The following is an 11,851-nucleotide window of genomic DNA, read 5'->3' as shown; positions in this document are numbered from 1 at the left end:
GTCGAGGGGCTTTAAGTCTGGGCTCTTCAATTCAAGGTCAGTGCTCTTCATCTTGAGCCACGGTACCACTCCTGCTTTTCTGGTGTTTAAATGGAGATAAGAGGCTCAGGGGCTTTCCTGCCAGGCCGGCTTTGAAAAGCAGTCCTCAGTTCTCAGCTTCCTGAGTAGCTAGGATTACAGCCGTGAGCCTCTGGCACCAGGCTAAAAATGGGAGATTTTTATAAAAGAAAATCCCCCTCTTCATATATGTCTAAAGCTCAGATATCACTATTAGAACACATCACCCTCAACACATTTCATCATTTTCCTTCATGTGGGAATACAGCAGTAAATATCAACTCAGCTGTGGGACTGGATCAATTGTTTGGTAATTGCTAGCACCTAAATCAGAAACTGTTACATCAAAACAAATGAAACCCTCATTTGGAATGTTTTTTTCTCTTTTTATTACAAATCTGTGCTTGATTCCTTCCTAATGTGATATTGGACCTCGTAACACAGTGATGACATTTTCTTTCTCTTCAGCAATTGGCCTTCTCCTACATGTGGTCAAATATTTAAGAATGCAAAGATTTCCATTGATAATTCATTAAGCTGACCTCTAAGAGAGTGCACTTTTCTGGAAGTTGGTCTGCTGTTTTGTTCTTATATGCACAGGCTTTCTAAGATTTATTTGCTCTACAAGGAATTGTATTTTCCAATCTTCGTGTGACCAATTTTAGTCTCTCTGATCAGTCTTTTGACCCTCTCTCTGAAGAATCATTTCAGTCTGCCTCATAAAAATATATTTGTTATCAGCTAAATGACTCTCAGCTTCTGTATTTTGCCTGACTTCATGTAGGCTGTGATAGTTGCCCTGAGTGGCTGTGCCTACTGGAGTTTTGTTTTGTTTTTAGAGGTCTAGGATTACTATTCAAGGTAGTAGCTTCTCTGGGCACCATTGATCCCCAGGCCTAGAGTCAATGGGTTTTTCTCCTAAAGATACAAAGAACAGCTGAATAAATTCCTGTTTTAATTGTCTCAAAATGAGGCAATCGGGCATCCTTGCAAAGCCATGGATAATCCAATGTAACCACTTACAAAAAATGGTCTATCAAGATGGCTTTTCAAGGTTGACTTTCAAAAATGTTCATTTACAAGTCACCACCATAAAACAGATCACATCCCTGGGAGCAGACTTTTGGAAGGAAGGTACCCCTTCCTTCCTTCTCTTATGATAGACCAAACCATAATATTCTGCAGTTGTGGTCAGACTTGAGCACATTTTCCCTAGAATATTCTGTAGTGTAAAAGAGGAACAACTATCAAAATAAAGGTGAAAATACTTGTCCACTACACACTGATTTATCTTTTTTATATCTGTTGTTATTTTCTTTACTTCAAACATATGGATAATTTAAACTTGGGATTAGACAAGTGGCAAAATATTAATATAATAAACATTCAGTTTACTTTTATATATCCAATATAATACACTTAACCCTTTATGGAAAATTAAATCCAATTGTAGAAACAATGGCAGAAATATAAAATAATCCTCAATATGTATAATCAAGCACCCATACACCATCAACTATCTACTCAGAAATTCAGTCTCTCTATAAATATTTATTTGGTAGAAAACAATAAAAATTTAATTAATGAATGTGACTTTTAAGTATCATCTGAAACACTCCTCATATATATAATTGTATATAATTTTATAGATGTTACCTAGGTAGGAATTTAACATGCATGTAGAAATCAAATTTCCACAATTTAAGCTAGATGAGAGGAGTCAAACTCTGATGTACTGTGTGGTGTGAATATTACCACAGTGCTGAACCCTTCCATCCAATACCAAGTCATGTGCAATAATTTATTATTTGATGTTAAGATGAGTGCTAAGTGTAGAACACATTTTGAATTATTACATTAATTCACAGAAATGAAACAATATTGATATGTTATTTTTTAAAATTCTAATGTTTCTCAATTGTACAATTCATGAAATATATTATTAAACTTAGTTGCACTTTCTTTTCTATAGCTACTGAAATTAAAATTATATATTAAATATTCAATATTAAGAAATCAATAATAAGTAACCTATTTTTAAAATGATATACTATTAAACTGTGATTTGAAGTGTAGTTCTTATAAGTTGTGAGGTAAAAAAACATTACTAGAATTATTAGTAACATTTTTTTAACTTACCAGCTTGTTATTTGTTTAATAATTGTGTCATTTTTTTATTCTTGGTCCATGTAATCTCTTCACCTTAATTGTTTAGTTTTCTATTTTATCTCTATTGGTTTACTGATTGTGCATTTTGTTTTCCCTATTTACTGACTGACATGAGGCTGAAAATCTGTATGCAAGTTTATTACTTCTTATGTTAAAGAAAAATTACTGCTCCCCACAGCTGTTTTATTCTTCTTTTTATAGTACAGTATTTTCCCCACTCACATCTCCTGTATTGCTGCTTGCTATCATGTATTTTATGTTATTTATTTAAATTTTATTGTCAAGTTAATGTACAGAGGTGTTATAGTTTCATAAGTAAGATAATGAATTCATTTCTTTTATAACTTGTTATCCTTTCCCCTATTTTTCTCCCTCTTCCATCCCAATGCCCCCCCAAGACTATTTCCAACGTATTGTCTTGTGAGTAACACTGTTGCATTATATTGTTTAAATCATTTTCTGTTTACACTTAAGACTATACAAATAAATTTAGTTAGACCTTTTACAAGGCTATATGTATTTTATTTATTTTTCGTTCATGGTTCTTTCCAAAGCCTGCGTGTCTAATTTTTCTAGGTTTCTTTCAGTCTCATGTAGTTCAGATTTCAAACTGAAGTATAAATGGAAAGAACCAAAAAAACAATAGAGTACCTCTCATCTGATGATTTCTCTACAAGAATGAGGAAAGAATTCAATCTTCTAAGGACCTTTGATTGGCTATCAAAAAGAATTCATTCCTCTAGGTCTTCCTTATTTTTGCAATTTAACTTAAATGATGTAAAACACAATATACTACTCAGAGACTTTTACATTTTCATCAGTTTTGCACATTTTCATATGTACTTAACCTCAGTCTACAACATTCCTTCATTATTCTGTCCCTGATGTTTTTATACTGCCAACACATAATAAAACCAGTTTGATTTACAGCATGGGAAGCTATCCACCTGGCTGCCTTTGAAGCAGAGCATGGTCAATAGAGAACATTCCTTCTGGTTTCTCATTACATGTAAAGGCTTTTGTAATGCTTATTGCATTCTATTTAGTATTTAAAAAAACTGCTGGCTAGTTTCTGATCATTTGGGTAAATGCCCCAAAGTGGTATTGCTGGATCATAGAGGAGTTCTATGTGGAGTCTTTGGAGGAACCTCCATACTACTTTCCAAAGCAGTTGAACAAGTTTACACTCCCAACAATTATGCATTAAGGTTCCCTTCTGTCCACATCCTCTCCAGCCTCTGTTGTTATTAGAGTTCTTGATTATAGCCATTCTAACTGGGGTGATATGGTATCTCAATGTTGTTTTGATTTGCATTTCTTTTATGGCTAGAGAGGTTGAGCTTTTCTTCATGTGTCTATTGGCCATCCTCCTTTCCTCTTCAGAGAAGTTTCTCTTTAAGTCTTTAGCTCACTTATTTATTGGGCAGTTGTTTCTTTGAGGATTTGTTGTTGGGGGATTTAATTTTTTTGGGTTCCAGGTATATTTTAGATATGAGACCCTTGTCCGTTACCAGCACAACTATGTTTACTGCAGCATTATTTCCCATGGCTAAGATATGGAACAAACCCAGATGCTCCTCACTAGATGAAAGGATGAAGAAAATGTGATATATATATACACAATGGAATTCTATTCCTCCATCAGAAAGTATGACATTGCCCCATTTGTTAAGAAATGGAAAGACTTGGAAAAAATTATATTAAGTGAATTAAGCCAGGTCCAAAAAAACATAGGTCCCATGGTTTCCCTTATTTGCAATAACTAGTATATGTCTGAGTCAAGCAGAAAAAGGTCAGATACATTGATGTTAGGTGAAATGAACCCCAAATAGGGATTCAATTGTTTTTTTCTTTATTGCAATTGTTTCGAACATTTATAAGATGATTTCTTTGTTGATTTGTATGTCCGTCCCCCATGGTATAACCCATGCTTTCACTGTATTTGATGTTGGTATAAGTTGTGGAGGGGAAGGGAAAAAACAAATCGTATAAATAGGGATGCAGGTGGACTCACTGCAATAATGAGATGAAACAAGTCCTTATGTCGAAAAACGAACTTTACATCTTTGGTGGGGGGGGGGGTGGGGGGTGGGGGGAGATGGGAAGGGATGGAAACAGGAAGCAAAGAAGGAGGCAACAGTGCTTGATAAGAAATATACTCATTATCTTGCCCATGTAATTGTAAGCTCATTCCTAGAAGCTTATGTCAAGTATTTCACAAGTTTTATTTCTCTTAATTCTTAAGAAAACATTTGCTATAATTCTAATATTATTACCATTTTAGTGTTAGGAAATATTGTAATTAAAGGCACTAAGTGTATGACGCAAAGACACACAGTGGGGAAGGAAATGAGTCAAAATTTCCAAAAGTCAGCAATAAAAAAGTAGGTAAAATCCTCTCCATTCCCTTACACTCTCAATTCAATATTCATGTTGTCCAAGATAGCAATTATTGCCCACGGTAATTGTTTTCTGTCACATTTTGTCTTCAACACGGACTGTATTGGTGACATTGGGTTATGGTCAGAGTTGAGCTCATAAATTGAGGTCTAAAGAGGGACAAATTTCTTCTGTTCCACAGTTCCAATATACGTTTTAAAAAGTACTAAAACTAGCCGGTAGCTGGTGGCTAACACCTATAATCCTGGCTACAGAGGAAGCTGAGATCTGAGGATTGCACTTCAAAGCCAGCCCAGGCTGGAAAGTCTGTGATACTCTCATATCCAATAAACCACTAGGAAAGCAGAAGTGGCCCTGTGGTTCAAGGGGTAGAGCACTGGCCTTCAGCTGAAAGGCACAGGGACAGCGCCCAAGCCCAGAGTTCAAGCCACATGACCCATAAAAAAAAAGGATTAAAACTTTTAAATACCATCACTTACTGCCTTTTAAGAATCCAAAAATGAAATAAATTCACATATAATCACTCCAAAATGCTTTAAAAGCAGGAGATGATAAACAAGCCTTTATGAAGTAAATTTTCTTCTACTTTTTAAATTATTCTGAAAGCCTTGTGATGGTTGGTCACACCTGTAATCCTGTCTACTCGGGTATGTGCTCAGGAACCTGAGATCTGTGGATAACCCTTGGAAGCCAATCAGGACCAAAAATATTCATGAAATTATTTTTTAAAAAAATTAATGAACTAGCAAAGAGCCAAGAATGGAGATTTCGCTTATATAGTAGCTCATCAATCTAGAGAGGAATGGCCTAGGGAGAACTTGATGCACTGAATTCTAACTCTGAGAACGAAAATGAGCAGGCACGCACATACATACATACATACACACACACATTTATTCAAAATATCTTCATATCAGTGCTTTGCATTAATTTCTTTGTTAATGATATTAAATGGGTAAAATAGGGGAAATATTCTCTTCCATCCAAGAATGTTTTTATGTTTTTTTATTGTAAAAGTACTGTACATAGTGGTTACAGTTAATAAAAAAGGTAATGAGTATATTTCCTATCAAGCATTGTTACCTCCTCCTTTGTTTTCCCCCACCATCCCTTCCCTCTCACCTCCACAAGTACACTCCCCTCCTCCCACCCCGCCTAAATTGTAAAGTTCGTTTTTCACCATACTGTCTTGTGCGTCACATTATTGCAATGGGTCATACTGTATCCTTATTTAAGCATTTTGTTTTTTCCCTTTCCATCCCCAAATTAGAAAAGTGTATATAGAAGATGGAGGTGCACCAACATCAGATAGAGTGAAAACAGGGGTTTAACTGTGGGGGGCGCACATATAAAAAAATCACATCATACGTTATAAATATATTAGAAACAACAGAAAGAAATAAAAAACCACTTGTGTCCCTATCATGGGGTTCATTTACCTTAACATCATCTTATCTAGTCATATGCACTTGCTTTTGACCTATTCTTTTTTTTTTAATTGTGAAAATACCATACAGAGGAGTTACAATTACGTGGAAAAGGTAATGTGTACATTTCTTATCAAGCATTGTTGCCTCCTCCTTTTTTTCGCCTTACCATGCCTTCTTTGCTTATCCCAGACATACATTCGTTATTGCAAATAAGGGATACCATAGGACCTATGTTTCTTTTTTTATTGTGAAAATACCATACCGAGGGGTTACAATTACATGGGCGAGTTATTGAGTGCATTTCTTTTCTTTTTTTTTTTATTGTGAGAATACTGACAGAGGAGTTACAATTACATGGGCAAGATAACGAGTACATTTCTTATCAAGCATTGTTGCCTCCTCTTTGCTTCCCCTTCCCACCCCTTCCCATACTCCCCCACTTCCCCCACTCGGTCCTCCTCCCCCCAAAGTTGTAAAGTTCATTTTTTGACATAAGGACTTGTACATCTCATTGTTGCAATGGGTCCACCTGTATCCCTGGTTAAACGAATTGTTTTTTTTTTTTCCTTCCCCTCCACAAATTATACCAACATCAAATGCAGTGAAAGCATGGGTTATACCTTGTGGGAGGGACATAAAAAGCAACATAGAAATCGTCTTATAAATATGTTAGAGAAAAATTGCCTAAAAGAAAAAAAAACAAAATACATTTGAATACTTGTCTTGGGGTTCATTCCCCTAACATCAACTTATCTGACCTTTCCTGCTTGACTCAGACATATACTAGTTATTGCAAATAAGGGAAACCATGGGACTTATGTGTCTTTGGGCCTGGCTTACTTCACTTAATATAATTTTTTCCAAGTCTTTCCATTTCCTAACAAATGGGACAATGTCATTCTTTCTGATGGAAGCATAGAATTCCATTTTTTATCAAGCATTGTTGCCTTCTCCTTTCTTTCCCCTTCCGATCCCTGCCCATCTCCCACTCCCCACCCCCACCAAACCTCCCCCACCCCAGCCCCCTCACCATCTACATCCCTCCACCCCCCGGCCAAAATCATTTTTTGACATAACTACTTGTTCATCTCATTTTAATGGGTCCACCTGCATCCCTATTTAAACAATTTGTGTTTCTCTTCCCCTCCACAAATTATACCAACATCAAATACACTGAAAACAGGGGCTTTAGCTTGCAGGAAAAACATACAAAGCAACAAAGAAATCATCTTATAAATATGTTAGAAACAATCACAAGAAAGAAAAACCATTTGAATCTTTACCTTGGGGTTCATGTTGCCTAACATCAAGTTATATGATGTTTTCTGCTTGTCTCAGACACATAGTAGTTATTGCAAATAAGGAAACCATGGGATATATGTTTCTTTTTGGGCCTGGCTTACTTCACTTCTTTGGGCCTGGCTTAATTCACTTAATATAATTTTTGCCAAGTCTTTCCATTTCCTAGCAAACTGGGTGATGCCATTCTTTCTGATGGAGGCATAGAATTGCAGTACACACACACACACACACACACACACACACACACACACACATACACACACACACACACAAATACATACACTTTCTTGATCCATTCATTTACTGTGGGGCATCGGGTTTGGTTATGTATCTTATCTATGGTAAATAATGCTGCAATGAACATAGTTTTGCTGGTAGTTTTAGTATGGTCTTGTTTGTGATCATTTGGATGAATGCCCAAAATGGGATTGCTGGGCCTTAGAGGCACTCTATGTAGTTTTTTGAGGAACCTCCATACTACTTTCCAAAGTCTTCGAACAAGTTTAAACTCCCAACAAAAATGCATTAAGATTCCCTTCTGTCCAAAGCCCATCCAGCATCTGTTCTTTTAAAAATCGGGAATGCTTCACGAACCTGCGTGTCATCCTCAGTCAGGGGGTATTGTTCTCTTTATTGTTCCAATGTTAGTGTATGTACTACTGAATTGAGCACAGAACATTTTTTATATATAAAGTGTAATTGATTTTCTTAAAGTAGACAATTCCACAAAAATTAAATTCAAAAGAATTGTGGTGAAATTTTAGAGCCATGTATTTTTTACATAATAACACATTTAAGAATAAAGTCAAGATTGACATGTCAAAAACAAAATAATTCCAGACATTTGTTGTTCAACGCATGTGTTGGAGGAGGAATTCAATTATTCTGTACAACGAACCTGTGATAATGAACACTATAGAAAGTGTTAAGGTTTGTTAAAAGTTTTAATGTTTTTAATATGTTTAATTTTGGGAATTTGCTCATATATGCCAAAATTTAGACTATTTAGCAGGTTGTAAAACTTTTCCACAAAGCATATAAGATTCATGGTAGCAGTCATACACTACTAAGTATGTACATTTCAGAGTTTATAGAAACTGTACTAATGAGAAGTTGCAAAGTGTTTGTGTAAAGAAGCAGAGTGAAGATTTAAGACATTACCTTCACAGTTTCTGTTAAAATTTAAGGGCTTCCTTACTTTATATGTTAGCGAGGAACAAATGGTATAAGCCATATACAAATGATGAGATGAACCATAAATAATAATCTTAGTGAGTAACTTTAAAGGCTATTGATAGCCTATAAAATTCTGGTTTAACATCATAGACTTAGGCAGTTTTAAATGTACAGCAATATGAGAAAATAATAAATCGAATATGTAGTACATTTCAAATATTGGAAACAGTGGTAATTGTTTTGTTTTTTTATTTATTAATCATTAATATTTATGTATTGGTTTTCCTTATTTGTAGCATTGTTTTCCTTGTTGTAATATAATACAACTTTTTGTAAGTCATCATTAGGAAGTACTTTGAGAATGTTATTGGGATGGCCACTCTGTTTTTTATAGGTAAATGTGAATTTACAAAGAGCAAAATTAGTAAAAACAAAAGATTGATTAAACATTTTATCAATTAGAATCTGAATCAGGAGTGTTGATAAATGTCCACACCTAAAATCTTAGCCCTAGACTGAAGTACTAGTGTTACAACGTTGAGCACACAAAAGTGAGAGATTGTGTTTTGTTTTGTTTTGTTTTTGTTGGTTGTGGGGCTTGAACTCTGGGTCCTGGGTGCTGTCTTTCAGCTCTTCAGCTCAAGGCTAGTGCTACTACTTGAGTCACAGCAAATCTCCAATCTTTTTCTGCTTATGTGGTGCTGAGGAATCAAATCCAGGACCTCATGCATGCAAGGCAAGCAATCTACACTGAACCACCCTCCCAGCACCTGAAAGACTGTGTTTTAAAAAATCATCTAAACAACATTTACTTTCTGCTTTGGGTTATATAATGAAATAAAGAATATCTTTTTATGTTTTTGAATGGTCATACTTCTAAACTTATATTAAATTCAGCCACTTTATCCTTTACAAAGTCATGTAATATCTCTGAGAGTTTGCTTCTGTAAAGATTGTTTTTTTATTGATAATTTATTCTGAATAATTTTTTATTTTTTTATCAAAATCACTTTATATTTTATGGTTTATCCTGTTTTTTTTTTTAAGTGTGAAAATACCAGTCAGAGGGGTTACAATTATATGGGCAAGGTAATGAGTACATTTCTTATCAAGCATTGTTGCATACTCCTTTGTTTCCCCTTACCATCCCTTCCAATCTCACCCCCCTTACATCCCGTTTCCCCATCCCACTTCCCCCCACCCAAAGTTGTAAAATTCGTTTTTTCGACATAATGTTTTGTATATCCCATTGTTGCAATGGGTCCACCTGTATCCCTATTTAAAAATGTTTTTCCCTTCCCCTCCACAAATTATACCAACATCAAATACAGTGAAAACAGGGGTTATACCATGCAGGAGGGACATACAAAGTAACAAAGAAATCATCTTATAAATATGTTAGAAATAATTACAGGAAAGAAAAATAAATTTGAATTCTTATCTTGCGGTTCATTTCACCTAACATCAACTTATCTAACAATTTCTGCGTGTCTCAGACATACACTAGCAATTGCTAATAAGTGAAACCATGGGACCTATGATTCTTTGGACCTGGCTTTCTTCACTTAATATAATTTTCCCAAGTTTCCATTTCCTGGGGCAATATCATTCTTTCAGATAGAGATATAGAATTCCATTGTGTATATATACAACATTTTCTTCATCCATTCATCTACTGAGGGGCATCTGGGTTGGTTCCATACCTTAGCTATGGTAATGCTGCAATAAATATATTTGTGCTGGTAGTTTTAGTATGGTCTTGTTTGTGATCATTTGGGTAAATGCCCAAAAGTGGGATTGCTGGGTCATAGGGAAGCTCTATGTGGAGTCTTTGGAGGAATCTCCATACTACATTCCAAAGTGGTTGAACAAGATTACACACACACTAAACATGCATTAAGGTTCCCTTTTGTCCACATCCCCTCCAGCATCTGTTGGTTTTAGAGTTCTTGATTATAGCCATTCTAACTTACGTGAGGTGATATCTCAGTGTTGATTGATTTGCATTTCTTTTATGGCTAGGGAGGTTGAGCATGTGTTTATTGGTCACCCTCCTTTCCTCTTCAGAGAAGTTTCTCTTTATGTCTTTAGCCCACATATTTATTGGACAGTACTTTCGTTGAGTATTTGTTGTTGGAGGATTTAATTTTTTGTTTTCCAGGTCTATTTTAGATATGAAACCCTTGTCGGTTGTATGGCTAGTGAAGATCATCTCAGATTCCGTGGGCTTTCTATTGATCCTGCTAGCTATGTCCTTTGCCATGCAGAAGCTCTGCAATTGCATGCAATCCCATTTGTCCAACCTTTCTTTCCTTCGTTGTGCTTCTGGGTTTCTTTTTAGAAAATTTCAGCCTTGGTCAAAGAGACCTAGGGTTTCTCCTATTCCATCATGTAATGTTTTCAGAATGTCTGCTTTGACTCTGAGGTCTTTGATCCATTTGGAGTTGATTCTGGTATAGGGTGATATATAAGGAGCTAGCCTTAATTTTCTACAAGTGATTAACCAATTTTGCCAGTACCATTTACTGAGCAGTCTGTCTTTCTTTGATTTTATCTTTTTAGATCCTTTATTGAATATTAGATGATTATGGGTCTGTAGGTTAATTTCTGGGTTTTTAATTCTATTCTATTGTTCCATTGTTCTTGTAACAGTACAAAACAGTTTTAATTTATATGGCTTTGTAGTAGAGTTTGAAGTTTGGTATTGATATTCCTCCAACACTGTTCTTTCTGTTAAGTATCGCTTTTTTGCAATTGGGGGTCTTTTGTTTTTCCATATGAATTTTTGGAATGCCTCTTCTATTTCCTTGAGGAATGCGTTTGGAATATTGATAAGTATGGCATTGAACTTGTAGATAGCCTTGGGAAATATTGTCATTTTCACAATGTTTATCCTTCCTATCGAGGAGCATGGGAGGTTTTGCCAATTTCTAAGTTCTGTTTTGATTTCCTTTTTCAGATATTTAAAGTTTTCATCATAGAAGTCTTTCACTGCTTTGGTTAAGTTAATTCCTAGGTATTTTATTTTTGTGGGGCTATTACAAATGGAAAAGCTTTCTTGATTTGAGCCACGCTTTTCTCATTGTTGGCATACAGAAAAGCCATTAATTTTGGGGGTTAATTTTATACCCTGCTATTTTGCAAAAGTTTTGAATCAGCTTGAGTAATTTGGGAGTGGAGTCCGTGGGATTCTTTAAGTACAAGATCATGTCATTTGCAAAGAGGGAGAATTTTACTTCTTCTTTCTCTATTTGGATCCCTTTTATGGAATATTGTCTTATTTCTGTAGCTAGGCATTCTAATACTAAATTGAAGAG

The 11,851-nt window shown here is 35.3% G+C and overlaps 1 non-coding gene across 1 annotated transcript; it reads right to left on the bottom strand.

Moving 5' to 3' along the window:
* Positions 1 to 7,928: 7,928 nt before the first annotated feature.
* LOC122103065 lies at positions 7,929 to 8,030 on the bottom strand. Its single transcript, XR_006146686.1, has one exon. It is a non-coding gene; the product is annotated as a U6 spliceosomal RNA (small nuclear RNA).
* Between the last annotated feature and the right edge of the window lie 3,821 nt (positions 8,031 to 11,851).

This window comes from Dipodomys spectabilis, unplaced genomic scaffold (genome assembly GCF_019054845.1).
Source record: "Dipodomys spectabilis isolate Male_0828 unplaced genomic scaffold, ASM1905484v1 ptg001548l, whole genome shotgun sequence".
Lineage (NCBI taxonomy): Eukaryota > Metazoa > Chordata > Mammalia > Rodentia > Heteromyidae > Dipodomys > Dipodomys spectabilis.
Note: the sequence above shows the minus strand (reverse complement) of the source record. Positions and strands in the feature narration are given on the sequence as shown.